Source organism: Crinia signifera, chromosome 11 (assembly GCF_055691185.1).
Source record: "Crinia signifera chromosome 11, ASM5569118v1, whole genome shotgun sequence".
In the NCBI taxonomy this organism is placed as follows: domain Eukaryota; kingdom Metazoa; phylum Chordata; class Amphibia; order Anura; family Myobatrachidae; genus Crinia; species Crinia signifera.
The window spans coordinates 74429561-74449779 of record NC_139227.1 but is presented as its reverse complement, the minus strand read 5'-3'; the positions used below and the strand labels follow the sequence as shown (position 1 = coordinate 74449779).

The window sequence follows — 20219 nt, the reverse complement described above, 5'->3', positions numbered from 1 at the left end:
TTTTGGCAAGTTATACTAATTTTAAATACAATATAAAAATATATTGCATTTCAGAAATATACAAAATCACGTTGGCTTAACATTATGTATGATATCAATCTTTAATAAGAGTTGTCCCTTATCACAGCTCTACAAGATTTGGGTTTCTAGTTCCAAAAAAAAAAATCATTGGTAATAAAATCCATGTAGAAACAGATTTGTAAGAATCTATTTAACATGATAACCCGCTAACCCGGTGTAACAGTCTGGCATTAGAATTGGACTCCTGTGGCTTGAAAGGAGGGCAGACCAATAACATTTAGCTAAAATCAAGAATGACCTTAGACAGACAGGTTTAGTAAACAAGTAGACGATGCAAAATCTTGAGGCAGAAGGAAGCTGAACAGAAGCCACTGAGGGGGAGATGTATTATAGCGGCACGTATTGTGCTACAATAGCACATCCTGTTTTACCTCATTACAAGGCAAAGCAGGCAGCTACTGTACGTCGACAAGATGTATGATCATATTTTCTGCACACAGAACATCAGCTTAGCACTGGTGCACCGTGTCCCCTGGCCCGGTCAGTACCCAACTTCAAGATCTCAAATGCAGCCTGGAGCCAGAACGCACCACAGCCAAGAGCAGCGCTGTCCTCGTTCTGGATATAGGGCAACAACACCTGCAGCTGTCAAAATCAATAGCTGCAGTTGTTAGAATGGTCAGCAAACCTTGCCCTGCACATCGACATGTTTTTTTTTTTAGATAGTGCTCCTGTCATTTACCGCGCACAGACACAGTAATACATGGTGGAGAAGTGGCTATCGGTGCACATGGCTTGCACTGATACCATTTCTCACCCATAGCGACATTTAATAGTGAGACCAGTGTGTACTTAAAGTTAGAGATGAGCACCGGGCCGAAGATTTGGATTCGTCGCCAGGATTTGGATTTGGCTTTGTCAAACAGCAGTGAAAGGCTTTGGATTTGGATTTAGATTTTTTTCAAAAATGGTCAAAAAATACAGCTCACAATGTTGTTTTCATTCCATTTAGGCCAAGGTCTGCAGCAAGCTGGCTGGTTATTAACAGATGGAACTTCTGACAGCATCAGTATGGTGTATTGGGGTGCAGTACACATAAACAATAAAGAGAAAATTAGTTATTTTTTAAATTTTTTAATGACCAGCTTGTATAACGCTGCGTGGAGGCCGAACAATCACACACGGACCTTCTGACAGTGTACTATGAGTGCAGTACACACAAACAATGAGTTAAGCAGAGAAAATTTGATTTGGATTTTTTTACTTTAATTATTTTTAATGCGCAGCTTAATAACACTGCATGGACGCAGAACAATCACACACGGAACTTGTGGTGTATACTATTGGGGTGCAGTATACAGCAAAAAAATAAAGCAGAGTGATATTTATATTGCATTTTTTTTATGGATGGGGCTTGGATAACACTGAGTAGAATGTGGAGGCAGAACAATCACACATGGAACTTGTTCTGCTTCTGACAGCAGTATATGGTGTATTGGATTGCAGTGCAGCACACCACAGTGACCACACACCACAATGAAAACAAAAATTAACATTGAAAAGCTGACTGACAGCCTGCCTGTGTACCCCACTGCACTGACTGCCAGCCTGCCAAAAACAGGATCAGTACAATTACTACAGTATAAGTATATTATATATATATATTAATATATAACCCAGTACACAAACCCCTCTGCAGTCCGCACAGCACAAACCCCTCTGCATTGCACAAACCCCTCTGTTGAGTCTGCACTGCACTGCCAAAAAACCCTGTCTGCACAGCACAAACAACTCTGCACTGCACAACACCCCTCTGAGTCTGCACAGCACAAACCCATCTGCAGTCTGCACAGCACAAACCCATCTGCAGTCTGCACTGCACAACACCCCTCTGTCTGCACTGCACAATACCCCTTTGTCTGCACTGCCCAATACCCCTCTGTCTGCACTTCCACAACACCCCTCTGTCTGCACTGCACAACACCCCTCTGCACAATAATGATTGATGACAAGTGATTAATGACAAGTGATTAATGACAAGTTCAACACCCCTCCTGCACAATGCCCACACCCGCCACGAGCAGAGCTGTGCTCAGCTGGAAGTGTGACTGTGAGATGGCGCCGAATTCTCGGGACGGCAAGCTTTCATAGACTCAGCATCTCGTAAAATTTCAAAGCCAGATACCCGCATTCAGTAGCAGGACGTTGGGCCGGCTATGTTCGGAGCGGTTCGGATTCCCCAGAATCCGAACCGCTCATCTCTACTCCAAGTTAGTGGTTAAAGAAAGTTGAAGACAGCAGCTACTAGATTACTGGCAGGAGCAAACAATCAGGAAGAGAGGAATTGAAGGAGTCTGGGTTTTATAGGAAGTCAGAGGGTGAAGCTAGGCCAGTGGTGCCTAAACGTTTGGAATCATGGCACCCTAGTGTATCAGAATTTTTTTCACTGTACCCCTAGGCCAAAAGTTTCTTAGGGCGGGATGTACGAAAATTAAAATGTGGTAAAAACCCTGTTATCATGGATATTGGAAGTTTTAAGTGGAAAGCAATGTGTTTAGTTTGAGTTACAATATAAAATGGCCCAATAAAGTATTGACCCAGTTTGGGAGAAGATAATGGTTGTTTGATGTGTTTAGAGGATAGCCAGACTTTGGGAGAAAGTTATTGTTGACACGGTGAAGGTTTTTTTTTTTCACATTATTTTGGTCACTTTACAAGCCACTTGATTTATTAAAGCTAAATTTAAATTTTTACACCTGACATGCAATTAATCCACCCATCCTGGTTTCCTATATGGAAAACATGCAAACCACCATATACTGGGGTTACAAAATAAATAAGAAAAATCGCCAATAAAGTATTCTCCAAATAAAGATGTTCGCGACAGCAGAGAGAGCTCATCAGCCTTTAAAAAAAATTAGATTTGATATTGGAAAGGATTGTCGCTTAAAAAAAAAGTTTGTTTATTATAATAATATCAATGGTACAAATAGTTCTTTAAAAAATCATAAACTTCTTGTATATGGACTACTAATCCAAAGGGGAACATGTTGCATTTATTATAATACAGGGGGAATAGCTAATACGTATTAAAAATAAAGTGGCTCAATATACAATAGAAGCAATTTATTTTAAACCACATATGATTACAGATTTGAAATTGATGCACATCACTGCCCATTGCCAGCAATTTCAGTTGTAATCCTGCAATATAATCTGGCTTTGGAGTGGAAAATCACCAACTATGGTACTTTACATGTGGAGATTTCAAACTCAACAGAACAATACTGCATTTATAAATTTTACCCCCTTGTCTCCAACCTGTATTTGAAGGCCAATAATGTTCTTTTGCCAATATCGGAATTCTCTGCCCTGGTCATTTGGGGTCACAAACAGGCACACGGATACAACAACATCTTCCCACACTTGTTGAAAGATTATTTCGGAAGCAAAGGGAGAGGAAGAGAAAAAAAGTCTCAGCATGACATTTCTTTTTATAGATTAGAGCAGGGATGCTCAAACTATTTTGCTCTGGGACCCCATCAGACAATAAAAATTATTACAGGAAGTTACTACCAGCAAGTTACTACTGAATAGCCGGCACATGTGTGGTCATTGAAGTGAAGTGACCGCTAATGTGAGGCAGTGGGTAATGGGGGGGGATGATAAAGGGTGACAGGGGGATGGAAGAAGGAAGCAGTTGGTGTTTACTTAATGATTCATACACTGTCCCCCCTCCACAGACACATTTGCCTGATGGTCAGCAACATAGTCGTGACCCCATGCTGAGGTGGTTGGGACCCACAGTTTGAGAACCTAGATTAGAGGTTTCCTTATAACATCAGTTTGCAATTTGGCCAGTTGGCCAGTCTGAATAAGCTTGGATGCAACACTCAGATCTTGCAGATGAATGCATTTTTTATTGTACCAAATTGCACAGCTGCAATTCCTTAAAAATCTGAATTGGGCCCTTAGTTATATGTAAATGCTGTATACAGAGGTGCCCTGTAGTTCACAAAACAATAGCTGTTATATCCTATTCCTGTATCACACATCAGACAAATTACAGAAATAGGTACAAATTTTTAATTATTTACAGTTCATCCGGAAAGTATTCATAGAGCTTCACTTTTTCCACATTTTGTTATGTTACAGCCTTATTCCAAAATGGAATAAATGAATTTGTCCCCTCAAAATTCTACACACATTACCCCATAATAACAACGTGAAAAGTTTTTGGAGATTTTTGCAAATTTATTAAAAATAAAATACTAAGAAGTCACATAAGTATTCACAACCTTTGCCATAAAGCTCAAAATTGGGCTCAGGTGCATCTTGTTTCCACTGATCATCCTTGAGATTTTCCTACAGCTTAATTTAGAGTCCACCTGTGGTAAATTCAGTTGATTGGACATGGAAGGTCATTCTAGTTGGGTCGTTAAGCAGCTTTAGTTTGCTGCATAGCGAGCCTTGGAACGCTACACGGCACAGTTGCGTAACTATAGCTCCGCAGCCCCCACGGTGGCAGGGGGGCACTGCGAAATTTGGTGCGCCGCCGGGGGGGCTGCGGGGCTATAGTTACCCGTGGTCTGCATCTCGCCCGGCTCTCTGTCGGGACCTTCCTGACGTCACGGTCCCGGCCGGCTCCTGCTGCAATGAAAACTGACAATTAGAAAATGGCTGCCCCCATACTGCAGACAGTTTTCTGTCTGCAGTATGGGGGCAGCCATTTTCTAAGAGTCTGTTTTCATTGTAGCAGCAGGAGCCGGCCGGGACCGTGACGTCAGGAAGGTCCCGACAGAGAGCCGGGCGAGACGACGCAGACCGCGGGTAAGAAGGGGGGGCAGGTTAGGTGGGGGGCGCCGAATAAACGTGCGGCGGGGGGCGCTGAATAGTTAGTTACGCCCCTGACACGGCAAGTATACGCACCGCACTGCGAATGGATGATTTGCATATACATACATTCGCAGGCTATAGTGCAGGCCTGAAATCATTTGTTGCTTTGCGACTATCGAATGATTTCTTCAGTGCTTGGAAATCGAAGTCAGCCGCCTGCCCCCAGAAAGCAGGTACCAGCCAGCATTTCCATGGGGACACCCATCGTTTCCTGGGTGCACCTAGTGTTTTCGTGGGTATGCCCAGGAAACACAGGACATTCGCATGTGAACTCCCCCAGCACGCCTCCTCCATGCCCCATATTTGTGAGCGCCACGGAGGCTATGCAAGTCTCCGAAGGCACCTGTATAGAAGCCCTGCACATGCGTATATGCGCCTAGCTTCAATATGGAACCCCTGTGCGAACATACGTTCACTGACCAGAATTACCTCCATGATGTGGAAATGCACACACCTGTCTATGTAATCAGAGCACAAACCAAGCATGAAGTCTGGGCAAGTAATTGTCTGGGGAAGTGTACAGAAAAAATATAATGATATAGGTCCTAATTCAGATTTGAGCGCAAAGCACATTTTTTCTCATATGGACAAAACCATGTGAACGGCAGGTGGGGTAGATGTAACATGTGCAGAGAGAGTTAGATTTGGGTGGGGTGTGCACAAACTGAAATCTAAATTGAAATTTAAGAATAAAGCAGCCAGTATTTACCCTGCACAGAAACAAAATAACTCACCAAAATCTAACTCTCTCTGCACCTGTTACATCTGCCCCACCTGCAGTGCACATGGCTTTGTCCATTCGAGAAAAAATGTGCTTTGTGATCAAGTCTGAATTAGGCCCATGGTTTGTTATATAATATCCCTAACACACACACTCACACACCTTCAGGATTCAGTGCAGAATCACACCCTGTTCTTTTCCATCTAAAATGCATATGCAATAATATGGTATAGTATATTACAATACTATAATATGGTATAGTATAGTAATGGTATAGAAACCAACTTAAGGCCTATACTGATATCTGATATATGGTACAGCAGTAATCATGCATTATTAAACTGTTCAGATAAAATATTTAATCTTTTACATTTGATTTTCCCAGAAATTTGGCAGTATATAAAAATCACATAGTTGTTATAGTATTGATTCAAAGAGGATGATTGAGTATTAAGTCTGTACTATATACTCTTCGGTCTATGTCAGTGGTTCCCAACCTGTGGTACGCGTACCCCTGGGGGTAGGCGTCCACCCGCTCGGGGGTACGCGGTGGCCCGGCCTGTAATGGCGGCCGCGGCAGTCAGACGAGACTGAGGGGAGGAGAGTGCATTGCACATCTCTCCTACCTAGGGAATCCGGAGGTCTAAAAAAAGCCTCCAGGCTCCCCCAACCCGCCGCAGCCTCTCTGCGCTCCCCCCTCAGTGCGTGCCGCCGTCCCCCGGTGCATGCTGGATGTTGTAGTCATCCCTCCCTCCCCGGCTTTTACTTCCTGTTGGCTTGATGTCACGAATGACTGCCCCGGCGCGTAAAGTGACTGCCCCGGCGCGTAAAGTGACTGCCCCGGTGTGTAACACTTGAGCGGCGGCTGGGGGTGAGAGAGAACCCGCTGTTCCAGGAGCACCTCCCTCACTACTTCCATGGACGGTGTCGGCCGGGTCCTCAGCTTACAAGAAGACAAGTCCCCGGCTGCCTTTAAGGTATCTGTTCTACTGGGACAGGTTAGCGGGGGTGGGGTTGGGTAGGTTACACTTGTACTGGGGATGGCAGCGGGTAGAGAGATATACACACAGGGATACCTCTCTCTCTCCCCCTCTCTCCCCCGCTCTTTCTCTCTCTCTCCCCTCCCTCTCCCTCTCTCTCCCCCCCCCCACCCTTCAAAAGAGGCCACACCCCTTTTTAGGCCACGCACCCTAATATTTTCCGTGAGGGGGTACTCATAAATGAATATCCTAATCAAGGGGTACGGGAGACAAAAAAGGTTGGGAACCACTGGTCTATGTAATAAAAGGCAAACACGGCTTCTTAATGGCTAAACGGTTCCCGATGAAGCAATTCAATTGTTGCCCAGTTCAAGAGCGCATAGCTGCTGTCACTGCCATTATTGTTCCGTTGGTCTGTCATTTTGAAGGGCTTGTAACTAGTGCCATAATATATGTAAAACATCATTTCAACTAGCTAATAAAATCTAAGCATTGGAAGATACAGATGGCTATTTCATATAAATGTAAATAAATCAGTTGCTAATTGACATCACTAATGACAGCGGTCTTACTGGGGGTCTCTGGGGATAGGCTCCCTTGGATATAGTTTCCTGAACGGGCCTCCCCCTCTTGCTATAGTGAACACAATCCTTGTGACCCTAGTATCTAATAGATTCCCCTGATAGGATTGGTCAAAGTGTATAGGAAGGTTGTTCTGCTGATTGTTGTTAAGACTATTCCTCACTTTCAACGGACATGCCTTACAGGAGGTCATATTTTCAAGGAGGCACATGTTATAGCTAGCCTGGCAGCTGATTTATTTCTAAGGTTTAAAGGTTTTTCTATTATTGGATCTAAATCTGGTAGTTGTATGTACGAATGCATGTCTTTATCATCCATTGAGTTGCAGGATGTCATCGTGGCTCAGCGGCAAATTTAATTGTTATGGCCCCCCATACACTATGGGACTTCTTCACTTTGAGAAGTTGCACCCAATCCCCCTTGAGCCAGCCAGGATCTTCCCAGGCGGCAGGATCGCATGCGATAATCTTCATGCAATGTATCATAGTTACGTAGTAGTTAAGGCTGAATAAAGACGTACGTCCATCAAGTTCCCTGCCGCCGGGAGGGGGTCCGACACGGAGATCTTGCGTGTAGCATGTATGATCTCTGGCTCCGATCAGATGTGCATCAGATTGGATGTCACACACGCTATTTGGGCCGATTTCACCCGATTTTCCGGGTGAAATCGGGCCTAAATTGCATAATGTATGGGGCCTTTTTTAAGAGCTTGGGTCTAAAATGTTCTTTAACCCCTTCACGACATTGCCTTTTAAGGTAATTTTTTTTTTTTTTTCCTCCTTGCGTTCAAATAAGCGTAACTTTTTTAATTTTCCGGCTATATAGACACATGAGGGCTTTTTTTTTGCGGGACAAGTTGTACTTTGTAATGGTACCATTTACTATACCGTATAATATTCTGGGGAATCAGGAAATAATTCAATGTGGGGTAAAAAAAAAAAAAAACGCCATTGCACAATTTTGCGCTGGTTACGGTTTTTTTGGAGTTCATAGTTCGTTTAAAATGATGGGTTATCTTTATTCTATGGGTCGTTACGATTCTGGCGATACCAAACTTATATAGTTTTCGTTATGTTTTACCACTAAAAAAAAAAATCGCAACTTTTACGGTTTTTCTAATTTGCGTTGCGTCGCCATGTTCTGCGGTTTATAACTTTTTTATTTTTCCACCTACGGACCTGGGTGAGGGCTCATTTTTTGCGGGCTGAAGTGTACTTTTTAATTAATACCATTATGGGATATGGGCGACTTTCTGATCTCTTTTAGTTATTTTTTTTGGGTACGCGATGCGACCAAAAAACGTAGTTTTGGCGTTGGGGATTATTTTCCGTTTACGCCTTTAACCGTGCGGGATAACTAATGTTATATTTTAATAGATCGGACTTTTAGGAACGCGGCGATACCAAATATGTTTATTTTTTTTATTTTTTTTTTATTTTTATTTGGGAAATGGGGAAAGGGGGGTGATTTGAACTTTTAATATTTTTTTATTTTTTTTTATTTTTAAACTTTATTTTTTTTTTTTTACTTTTACTACAAGGCCCCCTAGTGTACTTGACCACTAGGGGGCGCGATCGCCTGTACTAGGTTCAGCCATAGAGCTCTATGGCTGAACGTAGTGATTTTATGCACTTCCTATTACATCCTGCCTGAGGCAGGATGTAATAGGTATGCATATACGGCCAGCACAGGGGTCTACATTAGACCCCTGGCTACCATGGCAACCGATCGGCACCCTCCGATCTCGCTGCGGGGGGCCCCGATCGGCGCCGGAGGGGGGCGCCCCCCCTCCGATCAGCTATTTAAGCACTGCGGGCGCTTTGCCCGCGGTGCTTAAAGGGTTAAACGGCCACGATCGGCGAACTCGCCGCTCGTGGCCGTGAGAGCAGGGACCTGGCTGTAATATACAGCCATTACCTGCTCTCTTTCAAGCCAGCTCACTCCGTGAGCTGGCTTGATTCCCCCGCAACGGCCATATGACGTATATATACGTCATATGTCGTGAAGGGGTTAATTGCTCTCTTAAAGATAGCAGAAGTTCTGCCTTTAGGAATTGATTAATGAGGCAAATTGGATTCATTTGTATTTTATAATTTGTCTAATGTTACATGATGAACAATTGCTTATTAGTATGACTTATTGTCGACGCTAACAATAATATACTGCGAATCTGGGTGTATCTAGCAAATTAGAGGTAAGTTTGCCATATTTTGACCAAAATATGACAATATCCCCTGTTTTATTTACTACATACACCCAGAATCGCAGTATATTATTCTTAGCGGAGATAACAAAAGAATATCTGTTTTGTATATACATATATGGCATTACTACTGCCACGCAGCTGGTACCAAGTACAATATGGGTAGAACCCAGGGCGGACGATTTTCTTTCTTTTGTTTACATTATATAATAATATTTATTACAAGGATCTATTATTTTTAAGATCTACATTATGGTAAAGTCGACTTCTCTAATGGTGTGTACACACGGTCAGATGTGCCTTAAGATCCTATCCACGATCCGATCAGATAGGATCGTGGATAGGATCTTAAGGCACATCCGATTTGCATCCAATCTTGACTATATAGTGCAGATCTGCACTATATAGCCAAGGCAGCCAAGACTTTCTGGCTTCCGATACGTGAACGCGCATCGGGATCGGATCGGGATCGCAAGGGTAAAAACCCTTGCGATCTGCATCCGATTCTGATCCGATGCCGATCCGATGTTGACTATATCGTCAACATCGGAAAGGAAATTGGACCGTGTGTACACAGCATAAGGACCATAAATATATTTGTTGCTTGTTGATCAAAAGTCTCTATAATATGTATGCGCTATATAAGAAACTGTTATTAATAATAAGAATAATAATATAATTATTTTCCAAGCCTGCATAGTTGTCTCCTGGTCATTTCACTGTCACAAATAACTAAATATGCAGAATCTAATATGCTTTAACCCGACCTTTACATACACAGCAGTCCTCGAACATACCCATGTAGATGCTAGAAATGTTTGGAGGAAACAACTGTCCATGGAAGTACCCAATAAACTCATGCTGCCTTTCCCAGGGTAGTGTCTTCTGTAACCTTGTGATGAATATGTATTTTTACAGCAGTATATATCATTTTTGATGTACAGGTTTAGTATCCCTTATCCAAATATCCATTATCCAAATTATTCCGAAAACCATACATGAATTTTTTTTTGGCTAAAAGCACTACTGGGGACATCTGTAACAGCACTACTGGGGACATCTGTAACAGGACTATTGGGGACATTTGTAACAGCACTACTGGGGGCATCTGTAACAGCACTACTGGGCAGTGGCGTAAGTTCGTCCCAGTTGCCCGGAGGCAAGATAAATATTGGTGCCCCAGGACAAATCTCAATCAGTAAGGTGTCTGTCTACAGTAAGACAAGTCATGGGTTCTAATACAGGGTGTGACACTTGCAAAAATTATGTTAGGAGGGGGAGTCAGCCACAGAAGCAATATTGATGACTTTCAATGAACTGATTCATACAGGCAGGGGGGGGGGGGGGGAAGAGGTGCCCCCTTGGGAGCCGGAGCCCGGCGGCAGATGACTCCATTGCCTCCCAGAGTTACGCCTCTGCTACTGGGGGCATCTGTAACAGCACTACTGGGGGCATCTGTAACAGCACTACTGGGGACATCTGTAACAGCACTACTGGGGGCATCTGTAACAGCACTACTGGGGGCACCAGTAACAGCACTACTGTGGGCATCAGTAACAGCACTACTGGGGGCATCTGTAACAGCACTACTGGGGGCATCTGTAACAGCACTACTGGGGGCATCTGTAACAGGACTACTGGGGACATGATATGTAACTGGCACTAAATATGTGCAAGTGATTGCTTGGAATTTAAGTTCAGTTTCTGAGATAGGACACAAACTTTGTTTCATGTTTTGAAACCTTGTTTTATGCACAAATAAAATATACTTGTGTGTATTTCTTGTGTTTGATGTGTTTGTACAACATAAATGCAAGATACCTCAAGATACATCATTGAAATAGAAAAATATTCTGAAATACGGAATAATACGTTATCCCAAATTCTTCTGGTCCCGAGCATTTTGGAAAGGGGATACTCAACCTGTATAATATTAGTGTACACTTAAATAAATAATGTGTTTCCATTTTATGTGTTTTACTTTGTGAATAGCAAAACTCAATACTAACCTCCTATGGTACATATACCAAGCTTCCCAAAATTGCTATTTAAACATAGAATTTGAAGTCATCTAAGAACCCATTGGCCAACGGTATCTGCGCTTTTTATCCTTTAGATATAATATCAACGTTATTGGACCCTTCATTGTTATAATTCAAATCTCCCCCTTCCCTTCTCTGCTCCAAACTATACATTTTCTGGCAGATAACATTGTTCTACTGCTCCTCAGTTGTTTTTCCAGTACCCTGCATAGAAGGTTGGTACAGAACTCTGTGCCCTTACTTACACTGTGTTTTCATTTTAACTAATTTACTTTAACACAAATGTGTTCCCAGCCTCAGCTGTTGGTCTAGTGGATCATTGTCTGCCTAAGGTAAGGAGGATTAGTCATCTCTGTGAACCCCAGATAGGAATGGAGGCCTGGACTCTTCTTGACAGTCTGGCTGCTTTCGAAAGCCTGGACTCACTGGAACGGTTTCTACTTAACGCTGAGATTTCCTATTTAGGGACAGCTGAATGGCTTATTAAGTATGGATAATTTAGCCTGGAGGTGGTAAGGCACATACTCTAGAGAAATGCAGGACAGTACAATGTAGATTTTTTTCATCCCTGTGTGCGTGCATGTCTGATTTAAAGGAATTTATGTCACGACAAAGGACAGTAGGTTATGCCTCCTGTGTCATTGGTCAGCCTAAATTACAGCGTGGGACTGTAAACCTCCCTCTATGCTACCTCAGGGATAAAACACTCTGCAACGCCTGAGCCAGAGTGGGTTCGGTTCTTTGCACAGTGTGTGGCCTGAATTTCCTACTTACCTAACTTGTCAGGGAATATGTTGGGGCTGAGCTCTTCATTATGATATGTGGACTACGTTCCTAATTAAATCAGTTTCAGACATTTGCATTAACAATTAAGTTGTACAGGTGCTTTGATCTGTGATTAGACTTCTAAGGATTGTTTTAAATGAAAGGATGTTGGATCCTTTCTCTAGCAAAGATAACCGTGTACATTTAATAGTCTGCCGTCTTCTGGCATTGGTGAGTCTACTTGATGTTTTAAAGGGTCGATCATTTAAGAAGGCAAAAGCCAACCTTGTTTTTCTACTGAAATGATCGCTCCTTTAAAACATCAAGTAGACTCGCCAGATGATCATTATTGTCCGCAGATTGCAGGCCATTATATTAACCACAAAAGCTCAACAAGGACAGGTGAAGACGATGGGATCCCAGACAAACTGCAGCCCCTACATGATCCCTCTCTGTGATTCTGTCACTACTGTATCTTATAAGGGAGCACTTTGTCCCCCGAGCAATCAGTTGCTGCTATACATTTCACAGAATGATGTCTGTTCCCCCAAGTCTATGAAATGCACAGGGAGGAGATTCTTTTTGTTCTTCTTTTGAATTTTGAGTAGTTATTGCACTTTACTTCCCATTAGTTCTATTACATTTTTTTACATTTTGAAATATTCATATTGTTATGTGCTTTCACCTCACCAAAGCAAGATGAATAATTACATCCTTCTCATACTAAATGTCATTATATAGTGAGGGTCGGTACTTGTGTATTTTGGCGGCGCCCGATTTGAGCATCGTTCGATGAACGTATCGCATCGCATCATATGCCATGTACCCAATGGCATGCGATGCGATGCGACGCGATTTTGACCCCCTATACGATGAAAAATCGTATAAGCACCCTAAAGGATACCTTCACAAGTAAACACGTCCCTTCGCGGGCTTCACAGGTATCTGCGTCCCCTCACGGGGCTCGCTGCGCTCGCGACGCTTCGGACTCGGTGGCTCGCTGCGCTCGCCACACTAATCTATTCTCAACTCCACGCCGAAGTGGATAGTGGGGGTATGAAAAGGTCGTTTTGTCTTTCTCTTTTTTTCTTGTTGTTTTGTTTTCAGTTTTTATTTTTTTTTATTACTCAAGGAGGTGGTCAGGGGTGATTGGAGTTCCATGGAGATCGGCTGGAAGGTATATGGTCGGAAGAGGGTGGGGAGTATGGGGGGGGAGTGGGGGAGGGGGAGGGATTAATTAGTAATAAATGTAGAGATTGTTTTTTTTTCCCCTCTTCATTCTCTTTTTTCTTACACAAAAGCAACATATGCACGTACATTAACAATCCTTATTCTTCACAAAATTATTATTATTAATTTATTTATTTTCTTCCTTTTCTCTTTCTCCCACTATCCCCTAGTAAGCACAAATAATATTCTTCACTAGAAATTAATAGTAAGCTACACAGATAATACAAATATACACATATTTTTATTTTTTTCAGATACACATAGAATTTACATCTTTTTTTTTTTTTTCCAATTAGAAACAACACACTTGTTCACTTCACTATAATACACATACATCACACTATTGTATGCTGAAATCACTCAAACCCTGTATGGGTTTATGTCTACACAGAACACAGGATTCCCTCTTTTTCCTTTTTCCTTTTTTTTATTTTTTTTATTTCTTTTTTTTATTACCTTTCTCATTTCCCAATGTATATATGTCCCTTAAATATAGGTCACGCAGTATTCGACTTTATATATTTTCCCTTTTTCTCCCTCTTTCCCTTTCCTCTCTTAAATTATGATTAGACGATCTGCGTAGACCTCCGTTGCCTGTCTCTATGGAGCTGTAATCACCGCTGAAAGCAATGTAAAATATCATGTACATGAAATGTACCATACACCTTGTTGATTGTAATTGAATGTATTGTTTGTATTCTATTAAAAAAAAAAAAAAAAAAAAGAAAAGGTCGTAGGACGCGTACCGCCGCCCCTCGCGGGCTCGCTGCGCTCGCCACGCTTCGGGTTCACGTTTATAGTGGGGGGGTGGCGTGGGGGTGGATTTAACATTGTAAGCACCCATTAGGGTGCTTAACATTGTATAAGCACCCATTAGGGTGCTTATACAATGTTTAATCGCATCGCATCGTATGGCATTGTATGCCATGTACAATGGCATACAATTTGAAAATTGTATGCCATCGTACACTAACCAACGAAATCGCGTCGCATCGCATACCATCGTATGCGTAATGGTATACGATGCGATGGGCACCGCCAAAATACACAAGTACCTGAGGGTCTTTCAGGTGTGGTTGTTCTTCCTACTCTTGTTGCAATGATTTGCTGTATGCAATTGCGATTGTATGCTAATATGGGCAGAAGGAAACCTCCGTAGAGACGAAGGCTGAGCTGATCTCCTGGGATGCAAAGGCATCTCCTGCAGAAAGTGTGATCAGCTGCTAATGTACGCATGTCCAGAAGATACCGCCCTAGCAGCCATTATTATTATTATTTCCTATTGTATTTATGATACACCACAAGTGTTTCGCAGCACTGTACATAGGGCACACATTAGAACAATACAGGGTACACAGAACTAAACATTTCATTAAATGCAAAACTAAAACAACACAGGTGAGAATTAGCAGCACAATTCTAGTACACAATACAGCTGAGATGTATGGGGGCATACACATGTTGCAAGTCTTCTAATGATCTAGAACAGGGGTGTCCAAACTTATTGCGACGAGGGCCAGATTTGGTGAAGTGTAAATGGGTGGGGGCCGACCATTCAGCCTGAACTTCTTTGAATCATTAATTACATCAGAATGGTCCCCCATTCTGCCCCCATTCACTCTATGTCCCCCAGCCTGCCCCCATTCACTGTATGTCCCCCAGCCTGCCCCTCCTTCACTGTATGTCCCCCATTCACTGTATGTTCCCCACTCTGCACCCATTCACCCATCAGTGCCTCCATTCATTGTATGACCCCAAGCCTGCCCCTCCTTCACTGTATGACTCCCATTCACTGTATGACCCCCATTCACTATGTACTATATGTCCCCCAGCCTGCCCCTGCTCCCCCTTCTCTGAATGCCCATCACTGCCTCCATTCACTCTATGCCCCCCAGCCTGTCCCTTCACTGTATTTTCTCCAGCCTGCCCCCATTCACTGTATGTCCTCCATCCTGCCCCTCCTTCACTGTATGTCCCCCATTTACTGTATGTTCCCCACTCTGCACCCATTCACTGTCCCCCAGCCTGTCCCCCTTCTCTTAATGTCCATCAGTGCCTCCATTCATTGTATGTCCCCAAGCCTGACCCTCCTTCACTGTATGACTCCCATTCACTATGTACCCCACTCTGCCCCCATTAACTGTATGTCCCCCAGCCTGCCCCTGCTCCCCCTTCTCTGAATGCCCATCACTGCCTCCATTCACTGTATGTCCCCCTCCTGCCCCCTCCCTTCTCTGTATGTTTCCCAGCCCCTTGTGTGAGCCAGAGGAAGGAGAGGCAAAGCAGGCACTGCAAGGACAGGAGATGCTTGGGCTGCTGCCCTCCTCCGCTATGCATGTTACGGGAGCAAGCTTCCCCCTTGCTGCCCCCCTCCCAAAACACTGCTGTCGCTGTGATTGCGGAGTAGGGTGCAGCAGCAGGTGCAGCAGCAGGGGTAGGACGCCAAACACATCTCACTGTGGCGGCCGGCACCTCCTCACTGCAGCAGACAGCAAGATAAAGGCGCGTTCGCCGGGCCCCACTTTTAGTGTCCCATGCTGTGCTTCCCACATCTGATGCTCTGCCAGCTTCCAGCTGGAGGCTGCGGGCCGCTTGAAATGACAGCAAGGGCCGCAATTGGCCCCCGGGCCTGACTTTGGATATGCCTGATCTAGAATATAAAATAATGCGCCAGAAACAATGTATAAATAAAAAATTAAACACATTTTTATTAAGCTACTAAACTTCACTGGCCAGTGATAGAAACAATTAATAACATAATTAAGATAAAAATAAAAACAACCTCATTACATGTATCTATCATGGGTTGTTATTCAAACATGAGCTGCTGATTATTAAAGAGGTTAGAAAACGGAAGGTGGATTACTATCAAGGACCTCTGTTAGGGGGACTTATGAGTCCATCAACCTGTGATTCGCTGTTAGTGGTTGATATCAGATGTTTCAAACATTTGAAAATCAAAAGCAGAGTTCTTATATCCCCTGTCTGGCCAGACAGAATTAGAAATATGCAAAAAGAAGTGGATATTTGTTTTGGGGGGTGTTTTACATCTATAAGGAAGTAAATTTTCTGATGCCTGCTGGTTTTTAACCATCCGAGCACTTTAGACTTGTGCTGAAAGTAAGTCACAGTACTTGGATTTTAGCTGGATGCAGGCATAAAGGTGATCCCCGTTGGCTCCAGAGAAGATGGAACTCGGTGTGGTAAGTCATATGACGTGTTTCTCCGCCTCTTTTTAGGTGTCAGCAGCTTCATCAGATGCTTCTGTCTAGATTGCTTAGAAATTAAGCACAAATTGCTCCATTGTACACCCCATAGTGATGCAAGGTCTCACGCGTCCCTATCACCGGCTCTGATCTTGCTTGCATGCAGTCACAATCTAGTTAGATCACTTAGCACTGCAGGGGGTTTTTTGCTTAGCATTGCTATGTGTGTATGGGCCTTTGGTAGAAGTAAATTATTACAAGTGAGAAGAACTGCGGTTATAGATGGTAGCTGTGTAAAAGAGAGCTGTAATTGAAGTGCGACAGAAGAGGGCTGTGAGAACATGAGGGAAGAGGGCCCTGCTCCAAGGAGTGTACAATCTATAGTCATGACACACCTGAGTTCCCTGTTACCACCACCAAACGCTGACATCCTGTCAATCACTTTTTACAACTAAAATCTTACTTCGACCGCACTCACGGATCACTTGCTACGCAGGCGCACTGCTGTTCTCATACATGCGTAGTGTGAAAAGATTGATCAATCTGCATACAATTGCCACTTTGTGTTCGCACCTGAATGACCCCAATTGTGTATTATGGATTTTTCATTAAGGCATTAAGAAGCTGCACAAATTGAGGGAACCCCAGCATAGAAGGTACCTCGCCCATAGAAAGCAATTCATTTTATCATAAATTATATCCATCCAGTGTACACTATGGATATCTTCTTTATCTTTCTAGATATATCCTGAGAGGAGACAAAAGGTCTAAAACTAATTCTACCATAATAATGCTTGAAACATTCCAGAGACAGGTAAGATAAATATATATATTTGTATCATTATGCTGTCATACAATGACATACATTACACCAATCAGCCATAACATTATAAAGAGGTGGTATATATTAAGCAGCAAGTGAAAACTCAGTTCTTGAAGTTGATGTGGTGAAAGCAAAAACAAATGGTCTAGTGTAAAGCTGGGTAATTATGCTACATAAGTGCTCATTGCCAGGGGTACATGCTCGTTGCCATGTGGGATTATATGCTCATTGCCAAGGGGTAACTGGATGACAGCTGCTGCCGGGCAGAAGTGACAGCCATTGACAGCCATACAGAGAGCCGGGGGCTGCCCGGCTGTATTCAGAGCACTGCAGGTCCCGGCTATTTGAAATAATACCCCTTTCACGCCAGAAAATGCAGGAACTCACCCGGGAATATGGTCCCAGGATCATACAGGGACATTCTCGGGCTGGCCCCTTTTACACCAGCCTAGTCCCTGCATTTTCAGGTGTGAAATGGAGAGAAAACCACCCCCCTCTCACCCCGGCTATATAGTTTAACCGACTGTATCTTTGGAACCAACAGACCTGTTTACATGAGTCCAGTATCATATTGAAGAACTTTTAAGTGGACTTCAAATGATTTTGGTCCCATGAAACTGGGCCATTTGGTTCCAGAGAAATCTGCCTTCAAAGAATATCTCTGGAACCAATTAACCCATATGAACCTGGTATCAGATTGAAGACCCAGCAATTTGGGTTCGAATGAGATCAACCTCGAGCTTCTGAGCCGCCAGGGGGGAACTGGCAGCCGTCGGAACTGGGTGGGGGTCGGAATTAGCAGGTTCCATGTTATCCTATGGGGAAAACGTTCCAGATTTGCCCGACTGTATCTCTGGTTCCTGGGGGGGCTAGCAACGCAGGGCTAGGCTCATTGGAAAGCCCCAGTCCTCGTCTACAAATATGGAGAGTGGGCCTGGAGCTGTAGCTCCATCAGGCCCATTGTTAATCCGGCCCTGGCGATATGCTCCATCTGCCTAAGTGCATGTGAGAATCAGTACTCGGCCATTGAGCAGTGGAAGAAGATGGCCTCTTTTGATGATTCAGGTGCAGATGTACGAAGTCCTGCAGAGTGTTAATGTAGAGAGAGAACAGTAGAATCCAATACGCTCCTAACTAGGGGGTAAATGTATGAAGTGGTCTCTATCCCCATACAGAATGTTATGTGCAAGGTGATAATGCTTCAGCCAATAAGCTATCTGTCAATTTACATATTGGAGCTGATTTACTGGAGCATTATTACCTTGACCATAAGGTTCTTTATGGGGATAGATACCACTTCTCCAAGCTTCATACATTTACCCCTATGTTTGCAAAATGTCAGGAGCTGATTGGTTGGTAGTTTATCTCCCTTCACTTTCTCACTCTCCAAAGCCTAGTACATCGCCCCTCACAATAAGGGTGCCAACCGACAGGCTAAAAGTACTTGGCAAAGTGCTGGCCTGGCATGGGAGTCTTGTTGTTTGATAAGCCTGTGGGTGTCGGTTATTGTGGCAGCATCTGCTTTGTCTGTGCCGGCTGGCTTCATGTATCTGGCTTTATGTATCTTTCAGTGTCTTTTATAATGGCACGCTCTGGGCACATTTCGTAATTTGGAAGATACATTTGAGTTGCTGTCACCGGTGTTTACTATTTAAGCCAGTTACTCCTGTTACTCGGTTCTTGAGCAACAGGATATCTTAAGCCTAGTTCCTAGTATTGTGACAAAGACTATACTATAGGTAATGTTTTTTGTCTTGGGATCTAAAATCACACCGCTCTTTATACACGGTGTAATGGGCAAAGCTTGTAGCACAAAAACAAAATAATAAAACAAACTCCTGGTTCTTCAGAGTACTAATACATTGTAAACACATTAAACTGTCAGCCAGGCTACTAGGCTGCTGGCCAGCAGAACTATGTTGAACACATGGGTTTGTTACCTTGTGTTTATATTGCATTAGAGACCTTACTGATCATTGCACCAAGCTCACTGTCCCGTAGGAAGTGGAAGACTGTGAATAAGCCGATCTTCCAGGTTTAACTAGGATTTCTCCCATTTCGTATTGATCAGATGAGATATGACTTATAGGGTGAAATTTAATAGGACGAGAGATTCAGAAAGTGAGAGATTTTGGTTAGAAATCTCCAGTTATTTTTTAAAAGCGGCAATCATTTACACTGCAAAATCAAACTGTTTTTTGCAGTGTAAATGATTGCCACTAAAACAAAAACCTGGAGATTTCTTAGGTACTTGTTTCCTAGCACGGCGCCGTCGTGGCTGATCGCATACCTTAAGTTAAGGTAACTTAAGGTATGCGATGGACGCAACCGACGCGATATTTGGCTATTTTTAGCCTTTATTGCCGGCAATGAGAAAATCGCGTTGATCGCGTCCATCGCATGCCATTAAAATGGCATGCGATGCGACCGACGCGATCAACACGATATTACATAGGGAGCAATGTTAAATTGGCCGGCTATTACAAAATCGCGTTGATCGCGTCCATCACATGCCATTATAATGGCATGCGATGCGACCGACGGGATCAATGCGATTTTACATAGCGAACAATGTTAAATGGGCCAATGGCCCCGATTTTTTATTGTATAGGCACCCTAATGGGTAATGTGTATGTTAAATGCCCCCCCCCATTGTTAACGACAACCCACGATTAACGGCAACCCGAAGTGTGGCGAGCTGCGGCGGTACGCTTCCTAAGACCTTCTCATACCCCCACTATCCACGTCGG

The 20219-nt window shown here is 43.4% G+C and overlaps 1 protein-coding gene across 3 annotated transcripts in view; it reads right to left on the bottom strand.

Annotated features, from left to right (window-relative positions):
- Positions 1-20219, bottom strand: part of CHRM1 (cholinergic receptor muscarinic 1) — a 230929-nt gene that overhangs the window by 101405 nt on the left and 109305 nt on the right. The gene's annotated exons all lie outside the window — the stretch shown is intronic.